Genomic DNA, 12,870 nt, shown 5'->3' with positions numbered 1-12,870 from the left:
AGGGAGTGGGGAGCCATGGGGGGTGGGGAGCAGCGGTGGTGGGTGGGGAGCAGTGGGGGTATGGTGGGGTGGGGTGGGATGGGGAAATGAGAGCCACCCTCCAGTGGTAGCCATGTCGGGAGATTGTGACACTCGAGCTGAATGTTTCTTGAGCTAAACAACAATCGGCTACCCCGCCCACCGTACAGGCTGGGGAATGATTCTCGGACTCGCCCACAGGAAGAAACAGAAGATTGAAAGTAGACAGAAGTAGCAAGCTTCTAGAACGGTGCAGTCGATCTATGGTTCTAGATCGCTATACAGTGCAGTCGGTCTATGGTTCTAGATCGCTATACAGTGCAGTCGGTCTATGGTTCTAGATCGCTATACAGTGCAGTCGGTCTATGGTTTTAGATCGCTATACAATGCAGTCGGTCTATGGTTCTAGATCGCTATACAGTGCAGTCGGTCTATGGTTCTAGATCGCTATACAGTGCAGTCGGTCTATGGTTCTAGATCGCTATACAGTGCAGTTGGTCTATGGTTCTAGATCACTATACAGTGCAGTCGGTCTATGGTTCTAGATCGCTATATGCTGCAGTCTATGGTTCTAGATCGCTATACGATGCAGACAGTCTATGGTTCTAGATCGCTATACAGTGCAGTCAGTATATCATGGTGGGGGTGGTGGGGGCTTCATTTCCTCAGAAGATCGGAAAACATAAATTATTCAACGGGAGGCTGTGACCGATAGAAATGTATCCATTTGCTGTCAGGTCTGAGTTTTGCTCGTGACCGATTATAATAGTGTTGGTGTGCGAGTTTATGTTGTGTGTGTGTGTGTGTGTGTGTGTGTGTGTGTGTGTGTGTCTGTCTGTGTCTGTGTGCGCGCGCAAGTGTGCTTGTACTTATGTGTACCAGGGTTCCCCCTAAGGTGTGCGAGTGCGGGGCCGGGCATCGATCGGGATGTCCCGCGCAGGCTGCTCACAAGCTGGAAAAGATACCACGCAGCAAATTTAAAGGGACCGCGCACGGGAAAAAAAAATTAGGGGGAACATTGATGTGTACGTGTGTCCATGTACATACGTGTCCATGTGTGTACATTTCTCCTATTGTTACATGGATGCAATTCTTCCCTCCTGTCTGGGAGAGCAGTCGATCCATTTCATCACCCAGTGATTAGGTTTCCAGCTGTCCCCAGAGTTAATGTGAGGAGCTGTTAACTAAAAATAACTATTGGTTGGACAGAAGTATGTTACTTTGTGTTATCCGTGCCCTACCTGACCCATTTAATAAGAAAATACTGAGTATTTTTTCAAGAACATTGCAAGGAAAATAAATTGATTACATGTACAGACAAATGGAAGCCGTGATTTGTTTGTAATTATCCATAATAACCTCACAGGGAGAGCAGCTGCATTTATAATCTCACCTTTCATCCCAAAACACTTCACATCCAAAGTAGAAGATCCCATAACAACAAATGCAATGAATAATCATTTTTTGGTTCTAATCTTCCAACAGTGCCATGGATTCTTTTATATCCACCTGAACAGACAGGCGGAAGCTTAGTTTAACGTTTGATCTGCAGGAACGCCCCTCCGACAGTGCGGCGCTCCCTCAGTACTGCCCCTCCGACAGTGCAGCGCTCCCTCAGTACCGCCCCTCCGACAGTGCGGCGCTCCCTCAGTAATGCCCCTCCGACAGTGCGGCGCTCCCTCAGTACTGCCCCTCAGACAGTGCGGCGCTCCCTCAGTACTGCCCCTCTGACAGTGCAGCGCTCCCTCAGTACCGCCCCTCCGACAGTGCGGCGCTCCCTCAGTACTGCCCCTCTGACAGTGCGGCGCTCCCTCAGTACTGCCCCTCTGACAGTGCGGCGCTCCCTCAGCACTGCCCCTCTGACAGTGCGGCGCTTCCTCAGTACTGCCCCTCCGACAGTGCGGCGCTCCCTCAGTACTGCCCCTCCGACAGTGCGGCGCTCCCTCAGTACTGCCCCTCCGACAGTGCGGCGCTCCCTCAGTACTGCCCCTCCGACAGTGCGGCGCTCCCTCAGTAATGCGCTGCAGGAAGTGGCTACTCCAGTTGTGGACCTGAACTCGCAATCTTCTAACTCGGAGGCAAGAGTGTGCACACTATCAGACGTTGGACTGGTATGAGTGAGGCCTGTGTCGAGCTTTATGTTGGTTTGGGATTATGAGCTTGCACTGCTGATGGTCATCAGTCTGGTACACGAACCTAGCTCCTGAGTGCTGTGGAGGACAGGTGACTGCACAGAGATTGGCTGTGAGGAAGAAGGAAAGGTGACACATGGCAAGGGAGCAAGAAGATGATCATCACGTGAAATCTACACAGATACAATGTTAAAGAGCAAGGGGTGAGGACCGTGTAGCTACTTGGGTATCAGGGAGGGACCATACAACATCGACTGGGGAAAAACCTCAACCAGGATCCCAAAACACAAGAAACAGAAGGAAGACCAAGAATGAGCAACTTTTAATAAACATTCACTTATAGTACACACACCTGTTAGTGTATATCCCCCTCAACACCGGGTATATCCCCGCGACCCCGAGTATATCCCCCGCGACCCGGGGTATGTCCCCCGCGACCCCGAGTATATCCCCCGCGACCCGGGGTATGTTCCCCTCGACCCCGAGTATATCCCCTCGACCCCGAGTATATCCCCGCGACCCCGAGTATATCCCCCGCGACCCGGGGTATGTCCCCCTCGACCCCGAGTATATCCCCCTCGACCCCGAGTATATCCCCCTCGACCCCGAGTATATCCCCCTCGACCCGGGGTATGTCCCCCTCGACCCCGAGTATATCCCCCGCGACCCCGAGTATATCCCCCGCGACCCCGAGTATATCCCCCTCGACCCCGAGTATATCCCCCTCGACCCCGAGTATATCCCCCGCGACCCGGGGTATGTCCCCCTCGACCCCGAGTATATCCCCCTCGACCCCGAGTATATCCCCGCGACCCCGAGTATGTCCCCCGCGACCTGGGGTATGTTCCCCTCGACCCCGAGTATATCCCCCTTGACCCCGAGTATATCCCCCTCGACCCCGAGTATATCCCCCGCGACTCTGTGACACTGAGACTCTGTGACACTGAGACTCTGTGACACTGAGACTCTGTCACTCTGTCACTGAGACTCTGTGACTCTCTGACACTGAGACTCTGTGACACTGAGACTCTGTGACTCTGTGACACTGAGACTCTGTGACACTGAGACTCTGTGACACTGAGACTCTGTGACACTGAGACTCTGTGACTGAGACTCTGTGACACTGAGACTGTGACTGAGACTCTGTGACACTGAGACTGAGACTCTGTGATTCTGTGACTCTGAGACTCTGTACATTGTCAATGGTAGGTCATTGGGAGACTTCCTAGGAAGATCCACCTATTGCTCACCTCTTGGCTTCAGCACCGTAGACTATATGATTACGGATCTGGACCCATCCTCTTTCAGAACATTCACAGTCAAACCACAAACAACACTGTCAGATCACAGTCAAATTACTGCATATCTTGAAAGGACAGAAACAACCAACACAGAAACACAACCCAGTAAGCTGTACAACATTAAAAAATCTTACAGATGGGCCAAAAACTGCACGGAAAAATACCAGAAAGCAATTAGCAATCAAACAACTCAAGCTCTCTTGGACACCTTTCTGGAAAATACATACACACACAATAAAGAAGGCGTAAACCGGGCAGTGAATAACCTAAATAATATTTTTGATAATTTGGCATCAATGTCAAACTTGAAAGTTCGCAAGAACAAACCCAAAACAAAAAACTACGAAAAATGGTTTGACTCCGATTGCCAGAACATGAGGAAAAACTCAGAAAAATATCAAACCAAAAACACAGACAACCAGAAAACGAGGAATTACGCCTTACTTATTGTCAGGCACTAACACAATACAAAAACACACTCAGAACCAAGAAAGAGCAGTATATTAAGAATACACTCATCTCCATTGAGGAATCCATTGATTCCAATTGTTTCTGGGACAACTGGAATATATTACACAAAAAACAACACGACGAATTGGCCATTCAAAACGGAGACACATGGGAAAACCATTTTGAAAAATTATACCAGAAAAACACACTAAGCCCAGAGCAATACCAAATATGCGAAAAACTGGCAAAGCTAGAATTTGCCATAAAAGATAACCAAAACCCGATAGACCCCATAATATCTGAAAAAGAGCTAATTGAAAAACTCAAGGACCTGCGACCAGGAAAAGCTTGCGGTGCAGACGGCATCCTAAACGAGATGATTAAACACACAGACGATAAAATGAAATTGGCTATACTGAAACTCTTCAACTTGGTTCTGAGTGTTGGTTACTTCCCTGATATCTGGAACAAAGGACTCATAACGCCCATACACAAAAGTGGGGACAAAGTTGACCCAAATAACTATCGAGGCATCTGTGTAAACAGTAACCTGGGGAAGGTTTTCTGTAGTATCATAAACAAAAGACTTATAAACTTCCTTGAGGAGCACAATGTCTTGAGTAAAAGCCAAATTGGATTCCTACCAAACTATAGAACATCAGATCATATCTTCACCCTACAGACCCTAATTGACAAACATGTTCATCAAAACAAAAGCAAAATTTTTGCCTGCTTTGTAGATTTCCAGAAGGCTTTTGATTCCATCTGGCACGACGGTCTATTCTTGAAACTTATTGAAAGTGGTGTAGGGGGAAAAACATATGATGTAATTAAATCAATGTATACAAACAATAAATGTGCAGTTAAAATTGGAGACAAATAAACAAAATACTTCCCACAGGGGCGTGGTGTGACGCAGGGCTCGCCAATCTCACCGACACTCTTTAATATTTACATAAATGAGTTGGCAAAACTACTTGAACAATCTACAGCACCCGGCCTCACCCGATATGAATCCAAGGTTAAATTCCTCCTCTATGCAGACGACCTGGTTCTGCTGTCACCAACTAAGGAGGGTCTACAGCAGAACCTGGATCTGCTGGAGTCATTCTGTCAGACCTGGGCCCTGACAATAAACCCCCAAAAAACCAAAGTCCTTGTGTTCCAGCAAAGATCCAGACATCAGGGACCCAGAATAAATTTCACACTAGGAACAACTAAAATTGAACAAACCACTAACTACACATTGTAATGAAATCTGTTTGTCTTGCCTGTATTCGTTTTGCACTCATGTATATTACCCTCCCCCACACTGTGTATAGTTTCACTTCCTCTTTCCTGACTAACCTGGAATGTTCCAGGTCTTGGCTCTTGGCTCCGCCCCGACTTCTCTTACATAAAGATCCCAGGATCTATATGACTCATTCCTGCGAGCCAGTCAGTGTGTTGAGATGTTAGCTCTGATCTTAGTGATTAAAAGCCAACTTGTTAAGGTCTATAACTTCTAGTTTTGTGGTTATTAAAGGCACATCACACATACTTGGGCTTAAAAATCAGCTCTACGGGAAATTTTCATCTGGCTGTGAATGAACTGAAAGAGAAAGCTAGAAGGGCTTTCTATGCCATTAAAAGATCAATCCAAATAGAAATCCCAATTAGCATTTGGCTCAAAATTTTTAAATCAGTAATTGAACCAATTGCACTCTATGGCAGTGAGGTGTGGGGACCGCTAACACAACAAGAATTTGCAACATGGGACAAACACCCAATTGAGATCCTACATGCAGAATTCTGTATAAGTATCCACCGGACTCAAAGGAAAACCATAAACAATGCATGCAGGGCAGAACTAGGCCAATATCCATTAATAATTACTATCCAAAAAAGAGCCACCAAATTTTGGACACACCTAAAAATGAGCAACCCCCACTGCTATCATTACGAAGCCCTGAAATGCCAAGAGAGGACCATAAAGAAGAACACCCTCAGTCAACTAGTCCTGGGACTCAGTGAAGCAACCACTAACACTACTAACAATAACCAGCCCCAGGACAGTGACATCGTAGCACAGAGAATTCGACCCAACACAATTGTCACTAAGCAAAAGGAAAAATACCTGTCATATTGGGCAGAAACAACAAAAACCCAAAACAAACTCAATTGCTACTTGGCCCTAAACAGACAATACAACATGGCTGAATAGCTGACCATGGTAAAGGATAGCAAACTGAGAAAAACCTTGACAAGGTACAGACTTAGTGAACATAGCCTGGCCATCGAAAAAGGCAGACACAGACAGACCCGGCTGCCAAGAGAGGACAGGATATGCTCTCACTGCAGTCAGGGAGTGGTGGAGACAGAGATGCACTTCCTCACAGCTTGTGGAAAATATCAGGGCATCAGGGAGAATTTCTACCAAAAATTCACACAAATATGCCCTGAATTCAGAAATTTGAATGACGACCAAAAACTCCCATACCTACTAGGGGAACAGAGAAACTGTGTAACCTTAGGGGCACACTATGTTACAGCTTGCCATTAAACAGAGGGACAACCAGTAAACCTAAGAAAAGAGTATATACAAATTATACGAATGTATATTTATACACTCAGGGATATATCTGTTTATACACTGTATGAATAGATCTGCGTTTATGTGTTCAACCATAAATGTTTTTTGATGCTTTGGCAACATAAGATGTACCTTATCATGCCAATAAAGCGATTTGAATTGAATTGAATTGACTCTGTGACTCTGAGACTCTGTGACACTGAGACATTGAGACTCTGTGACTCTGTGACTCTGAGACTCTGACACTGTGACACTGAGACACTGAGACTCTGAGACTCTGTGACTGAGACTCTGAGACTCTGTGACTCTGAGACACTGAGACTCTGTGACTCTGACACTGAGACACTGAGACTCTGACACTGAGACTCTGTGACTCTGAGACTCTGTGACTCTGAGACACTGAGACTCTGAGACACTGAGACTCTGTGACTCTGAGACTCTGAGACTCTGTGACTCTGAGACACTGAGACTCTGAGACACTGTGACTCTGAGACTCTGAGACTCTGTGACTCTGAGACACTGAGACTCTGACACTGAGACACTGAGACTCTGAGACTCTGAGACTCTGACACTGAGACTCTGAGACTCTGTGACTCTGAGACTCTGACACTGAGACACTGAGACTCTGAGACACTGAGACTCTGTGACTCTGAGACTCTGAGACTCTGTGACTCTGTGACTCTGAGACTCTGAGACTCTGTGACTCTGAGACTCTGAGACTCTGTGACTCTGAGACTCTGAGACTCTGACACTGAGACTCTGTGACTCTGAGACTCTGTGACTCTGAGACTCTGACACTGAGACTCAGACTCTGAGACTCTGACACTGAGACACTGTGACTCTGAGACTCTGACACTGAGACACTGAGACTCTGTGACTCTGAGACTCTGAGATTCTGTGACTCTGAGACTCTGAGACTCTGAGACTCTGAGACACTGAGACTCTGTGACTCTGAGACTCTGAGACACTGTGACTCTGACACTGAGACACTGAGACTCTGAGACTCTGAGACACTGTGACTCTGACACTGAGACACTGAGACTCTGAGACTCTGAGACACTGTGACTCTGACACTGAGACACTGAGACTCTGTGACACTGAGACTCTGAGACTCTGAGACTCTGAGACTCTGTGACTCTGAGACTCTGAGACACTGTGACTCTGACACTGAGACACTGAGACTCTGTGACACTGAGACTCTGAGACTCTGTGACTCTGACACTGAGACTCTGTGACTCTGAGACTCTGAGACACTGAGACTCTGTGACTCTGAGACTCTGTGACTCTGACACTGAGACTCTGTGACTCTGAGACTCTGAGACACTGAGACTCTGTGACTCTGAGACACTGAGACTCTGAGACTCTGTGACTCTGAGACACTGAGACTCTGAGACACTGTGACTCTGAGACTCTGAGACTCTGTGACTCTGAGACACTGAGACTCTGAGACACTGTGACTCTGAGACTCTGAGACTCTGTGACTCTGAGACACTGAGACTCTGAGACTCTGACACTGAGACTCTGAGACTCTGTGACTCTGAGACTCTGTGACTCTGAGACTCTGAGACTCTGAGACTCTGTGACTCTGAGACTCTGTGACTCTGAGACTCTGAGACTCTGAGACTCTGAGACTCTGAGACTCTGACACTGAGACTCTGTGACTCTGAGACTCTGTGACTCTGAGACTCTGTGACTCTGAGACTCTGAGACTCTGACACTGAGACACTGAGACTCTGAGACTCTGTGACTCTGAGACTCTGAGACTCTGTGACTCTGAGACTCTGACACTGAGACTCTGTGACTCTGAGACTCTGTGACTCTGAGACTCTGACACTGAGACTCAGACTCTGAGACTCTGACACTGAGACACTGAGACTCTGTGACTCTGAGACTCTGAGATTCTGTGACTCTGAGACTCTGAGACACTGTGACTCTGACACTGAGACACTGAGACTCTGAGACTCTGAGACACTGAGACTCTGTGACTCTGAGACTCTGAGACACTGTGACTCTGACACTGAGACACTGAGACTCTGTGACACTGAGACTCTGAGACTCTGTGACTCTGAGACTCTGTGACTCTGACACTGAGACACTGAGACTCTGTGACTCTGAGACTCTGAGACACTGTGACTCTGACACTGAGACACTGAGACTCTGAGACTCTGTGACTCTGAGACTCTGTGACTCTGAGACTCTGTGACTCTGAGACTCTGTGACTCTGAGACTCTGTGACTCTGTGACACTGAGACTCTGAGACTCTGACACTGAGACTCTGAGACTCTGTGACTCTGAGACACTGAGACTCTGAGACTCTGAGACTCTGACACTGAGACTCTGTGACTCTGTGACTCTGTGACACTGAGACACTGAGACTCTGTGACTCTGTGACACTGTGACACTGAGACTCTGTGACACTGAGACTCTGTGACTCTGTGACTCTGTGACACTGAGACTCTGTGACTCTGTGACTCTGTGACTCTGAGACTCTGTGACTCTGTGACTCTGTGACTCTGACACTGAGACTCTGTGACTCTGACTGTGACACTGAGACTCTGTGACTCTGACACTGAGACTCTGTGACTCTATGACACTGAGACTCTGTGACACTGTGACTCTGTGACACTGAGACTCTGTGACTCTGTGACTGTGACACTGAGACTCTGTGACACTGAGACTCTGTGACTCTGTGACACTGAGACTCTGTGACTCTGTGACTCTGTGACACTGAGACTCTGTGGCTCTGTGACACTGAGACTCTGTGACTCTGTGACACTGAGACTCTGTGACTCTGTGACACTGAGACTCTGACACTGAGACTCTGAGACTCTGTGACTCTGTGACACTGAGACTCTGTGACACTGAGACTCTGTGACTCTGTGACTCTGTGACACTGTGACTCTGTGACACTGAGACTGTGACACTGTGACTCTGTGACTCTGTGACTCTGAGACTCTGTGACACTGAGACTCTGTGACTCTGAGACTCTGTGACACTGAGACTCTGTGACACTGTGACTCTGTGACACTGTGACACTGTGACTCTGAGACTCTGTGACTCTGTGACACTGTGACACTGAGACTCTGTGACTCTGTGACACTGAGACTCTGTGACTCTGTGACACTGAGACTCTGTGACACTGAGACTCTGTGACTCTGTGACTCTGAGACTCTGACTCTGTGACACTGAGACTCTGTGACTCTGTGACACTGTGACTCTGTGACACTGTGACTCTGAGACTCTGTGACTCTGTGACACTGAGACTCTGTGACTCTGTGACACTGAGACTCTGTGACACTGAGACTCTGTGACACTGAGACTCTGTGACTCTGTGACACTGAGACTCTGTGACACTGTGACACTGAGACTCTGTGACACTGTGACTCTGTGACTCTGTGACACTGAGACTCTGTGACTCTGTGACACTGAGACTCTGTGACGCTGTGACGCTGAGACTCTGTGACTCTGTGACACTGAGACTCTGTGACTCTGTGACACTGAGACTCTGTGACTCTGAGACTCTGTGACTCTGTGACACTGAGACTCTGTGACTCTGTGACGCTGAGACTCTGTGACTCTGTGACTCTGTGACACTGAGACTCTGAGACTCTGTGACGCTGAGACACTGAGACACTGAGACTCTGAGACTCTGTGACTCTGTGACTCTGTGACTCTGACACTGTGACACTGAGACTCTGAGACTCTGTGACACTGAGACACTGTGACACTGAGACTCTGAGACTCTGTGACACTGAGACTCTGTGACTCTGACACTGAGACACTGTGACTCTGTGACTCTGACACTGAGACACTGTGACTCTGTGACACTGAGACACTGTGACTCTGTGACACTGAGACTCTGAGACTCTGTGACTCTGACACTGTGACACTGAGACTCTGAGACTCTGTGACACTGAGACACTGTGACACTGAGACTCTGTGACTCTGTGACTCTGTGACACTGAGACACTGTGACTCTGTGACACTGAGACACTGTGACTCTGTGACTCTGTGACACTGAGACACTGAGACTCTGTGACTCTGTGACACTGAGACTCTGTGACTCTGTGACTCTGAGACTCTGTGACACTGAGACTCTGTGACACTGAGACTCTGTGACACTGAGACACTGTGACTCTGTGACTCTGTGACTCTGTGACACTGAGACACTGAGACTCTGTGACTCTGTGACACTGAGACTCTGTGACTCTGTGACTCTGAGACTCTGTGACACTGAGACTCTGTGACACTGAGACTCTGTGACTCTGTGACACTGAGACTCTGTGACTCTGTGACACTGAGACTCTGTGACTCTGTGACACTGAGACTCTGAGACTCTGTGACTCTGTGACACTGAGACTCTGTGACTCTGTGACTCTGTGACTCTGAGACTCTGTGACTCTGAGACTCTGTGACACTGAGACTCTGTGACTCTGTGACACTGAGACTCTGTGACTCTGTGACACTGAGACTCTGTGACTCTGTGACACTGAGACTCTGAGACTCTGTGACACTGAGACTCTGTGACTCTGTGACTCTGTGACACTGAGACTCTGTGACTCTGTGACTCTGAGACTCTGTGACACTGAGACTCTGTGACACTGAGACTCTGTGACTCTGTGACTCTGTGACACTGAGACTCTGTGACTCTGAGACTCTGAGACTCTGAGACTCTGTGACACTGAGACTCTGAGACTCTGTGACACTGAGACTCTGTGACTCTGAGACTCTGTGACACTGAGACTCTGAGACTCTGTGACACTGAGACTCTGTGACTCTGTGACGCTGAGACTCTGTGACGCTGAGACTGTGACTCTGTGACTGTGACTCTGTGACACTGAGACCCTGTGACTCTGACACTGTGACTCTGTGACACTGAGACTCTGTGACTCTGTGACTCTGTGACACTGAGACTCTGTGACTCTGTGACACTGAGACTCTGTGACACTGAGACTCTGTGACTCTGAGACTCTGTGACTCTGTGACACTGAGACTCTGTGACACTGAGACTCTGTGACTCTGAGACTCTGAGACTCTGTGACACTGAGACTCTGAGACTCTGTGACACTGAGACTCTGTGACACTGAGACTCTGTGACTCTGACACTGTGACTCTGTGACACTGAGACTCTGTGACTCTGAGACTCTGTGACACTGAGACTCTGTGACTCTGTGACACTGAGACTCTGTGACTCTGTGACACTGAGACTCTGTGACTCTGTGACACTGAGACTCTGTGACACTGAGACTCTGTGACACTGAGACTCTGTGACTCTGAGACTCTGTGACTCTGAGACTCTGTGACTCTGTGACACTGAGACTCTGTGACACTGAGATTCTGTGACACTGAGACTCTGTGACACTGAGACTCTGTGACTCTGAGACTCTGACTCTGTGACTCTGTGACACTGAGACTCTGTGACTCTGTGACTCTGAGACTCTGTGACTCTGTGACTCTGAGACTCTGTGACTCTGTGACTCTGTGACACTGAGACTCTGTGACTCTGTGACTCTGTGACACTGAGACCCTGTGACTCTGACACTGTGACTCTGTGACACTGAGACTCTGTGACTCTGTGACACTGAGACTCTGTGACACTGAGACCCTGTGACACTGAGACTCTGTGACACTGAGACTCTGTGACTCTGAGACTCTGTGACTCTGTGACACTGAGACTCTGTGACACTGAGACTCTGTGACTCTGACACTGTGACTCTGTGACACTGAGACTCAGACTCTGTGACACTGAGACTCTGTGACTCTGTGACACTGAGACTCTGTGACTCTGTGACACTGAGACTCTGTGACACTGAGACTCTGTGACACTGAGACTCTGTGACTCTGTGACTCTGTGACACTGAGACTCTGTGACACTGAGACTCTGTGACACTGAGACTCTGTGACTCTGTGACACTGAGACTCTGTGACACTGAGACTCTGTGACTCTGAGACTCTGACTCTGTGACTCTGTGACACTGAGACTCTGTGACTCTGAGACTCTGACTCTGTGACACTGAGACACTGAGACTCTGTGACACTGAGACTCTGTGACACTGAGACTCTGTGACACTGAGACTCTGTGACTCTGACTCTGTGACTCTGTGACACTGAGACTCTGTGACTCTGAGACTCTGACTCTGTGACTCTGTGACTCTGTGACACTGACTCTGTGACTCTGTGACACTGAGACTCTGAGACTCTGAGACACTGAGACTCTGTGACTCTGAGACTCTGTGACTCTGAGACTCTGTGACTCTGAGACTCTGAGACTCTGTGACACTGAGACTCTGTGACACTGAGACTCTGTGACTCTGAGACTCTGACTCTGTGACTCTGACACTGAGACTCTGTGACTCTGAGACTCTGTGACTCTGAGACTCTGTGACTCTGAGACACT

Source organism: Somniosus microcephalus, chromosome 28 (genome assembly GCF_052327205.1).
Source record: "Somniosus microcephalus isolate GS21.2 chromosome 28, FLI_Smic_1.0, whole genome shotgun sequence".
Classification (NCBI taxonomy): domain Eukaryota; kingdom Metazoa; phylum Chordata; class Chondrichthyes; order Squaliformes; family Somniosidae; genus Somniosus; species Somniosus microcephalus.
The sequence above is the reverse complement of the archived record's forward strand: the minus strand, read 5'-3'. Positions refer to the sequence as shown.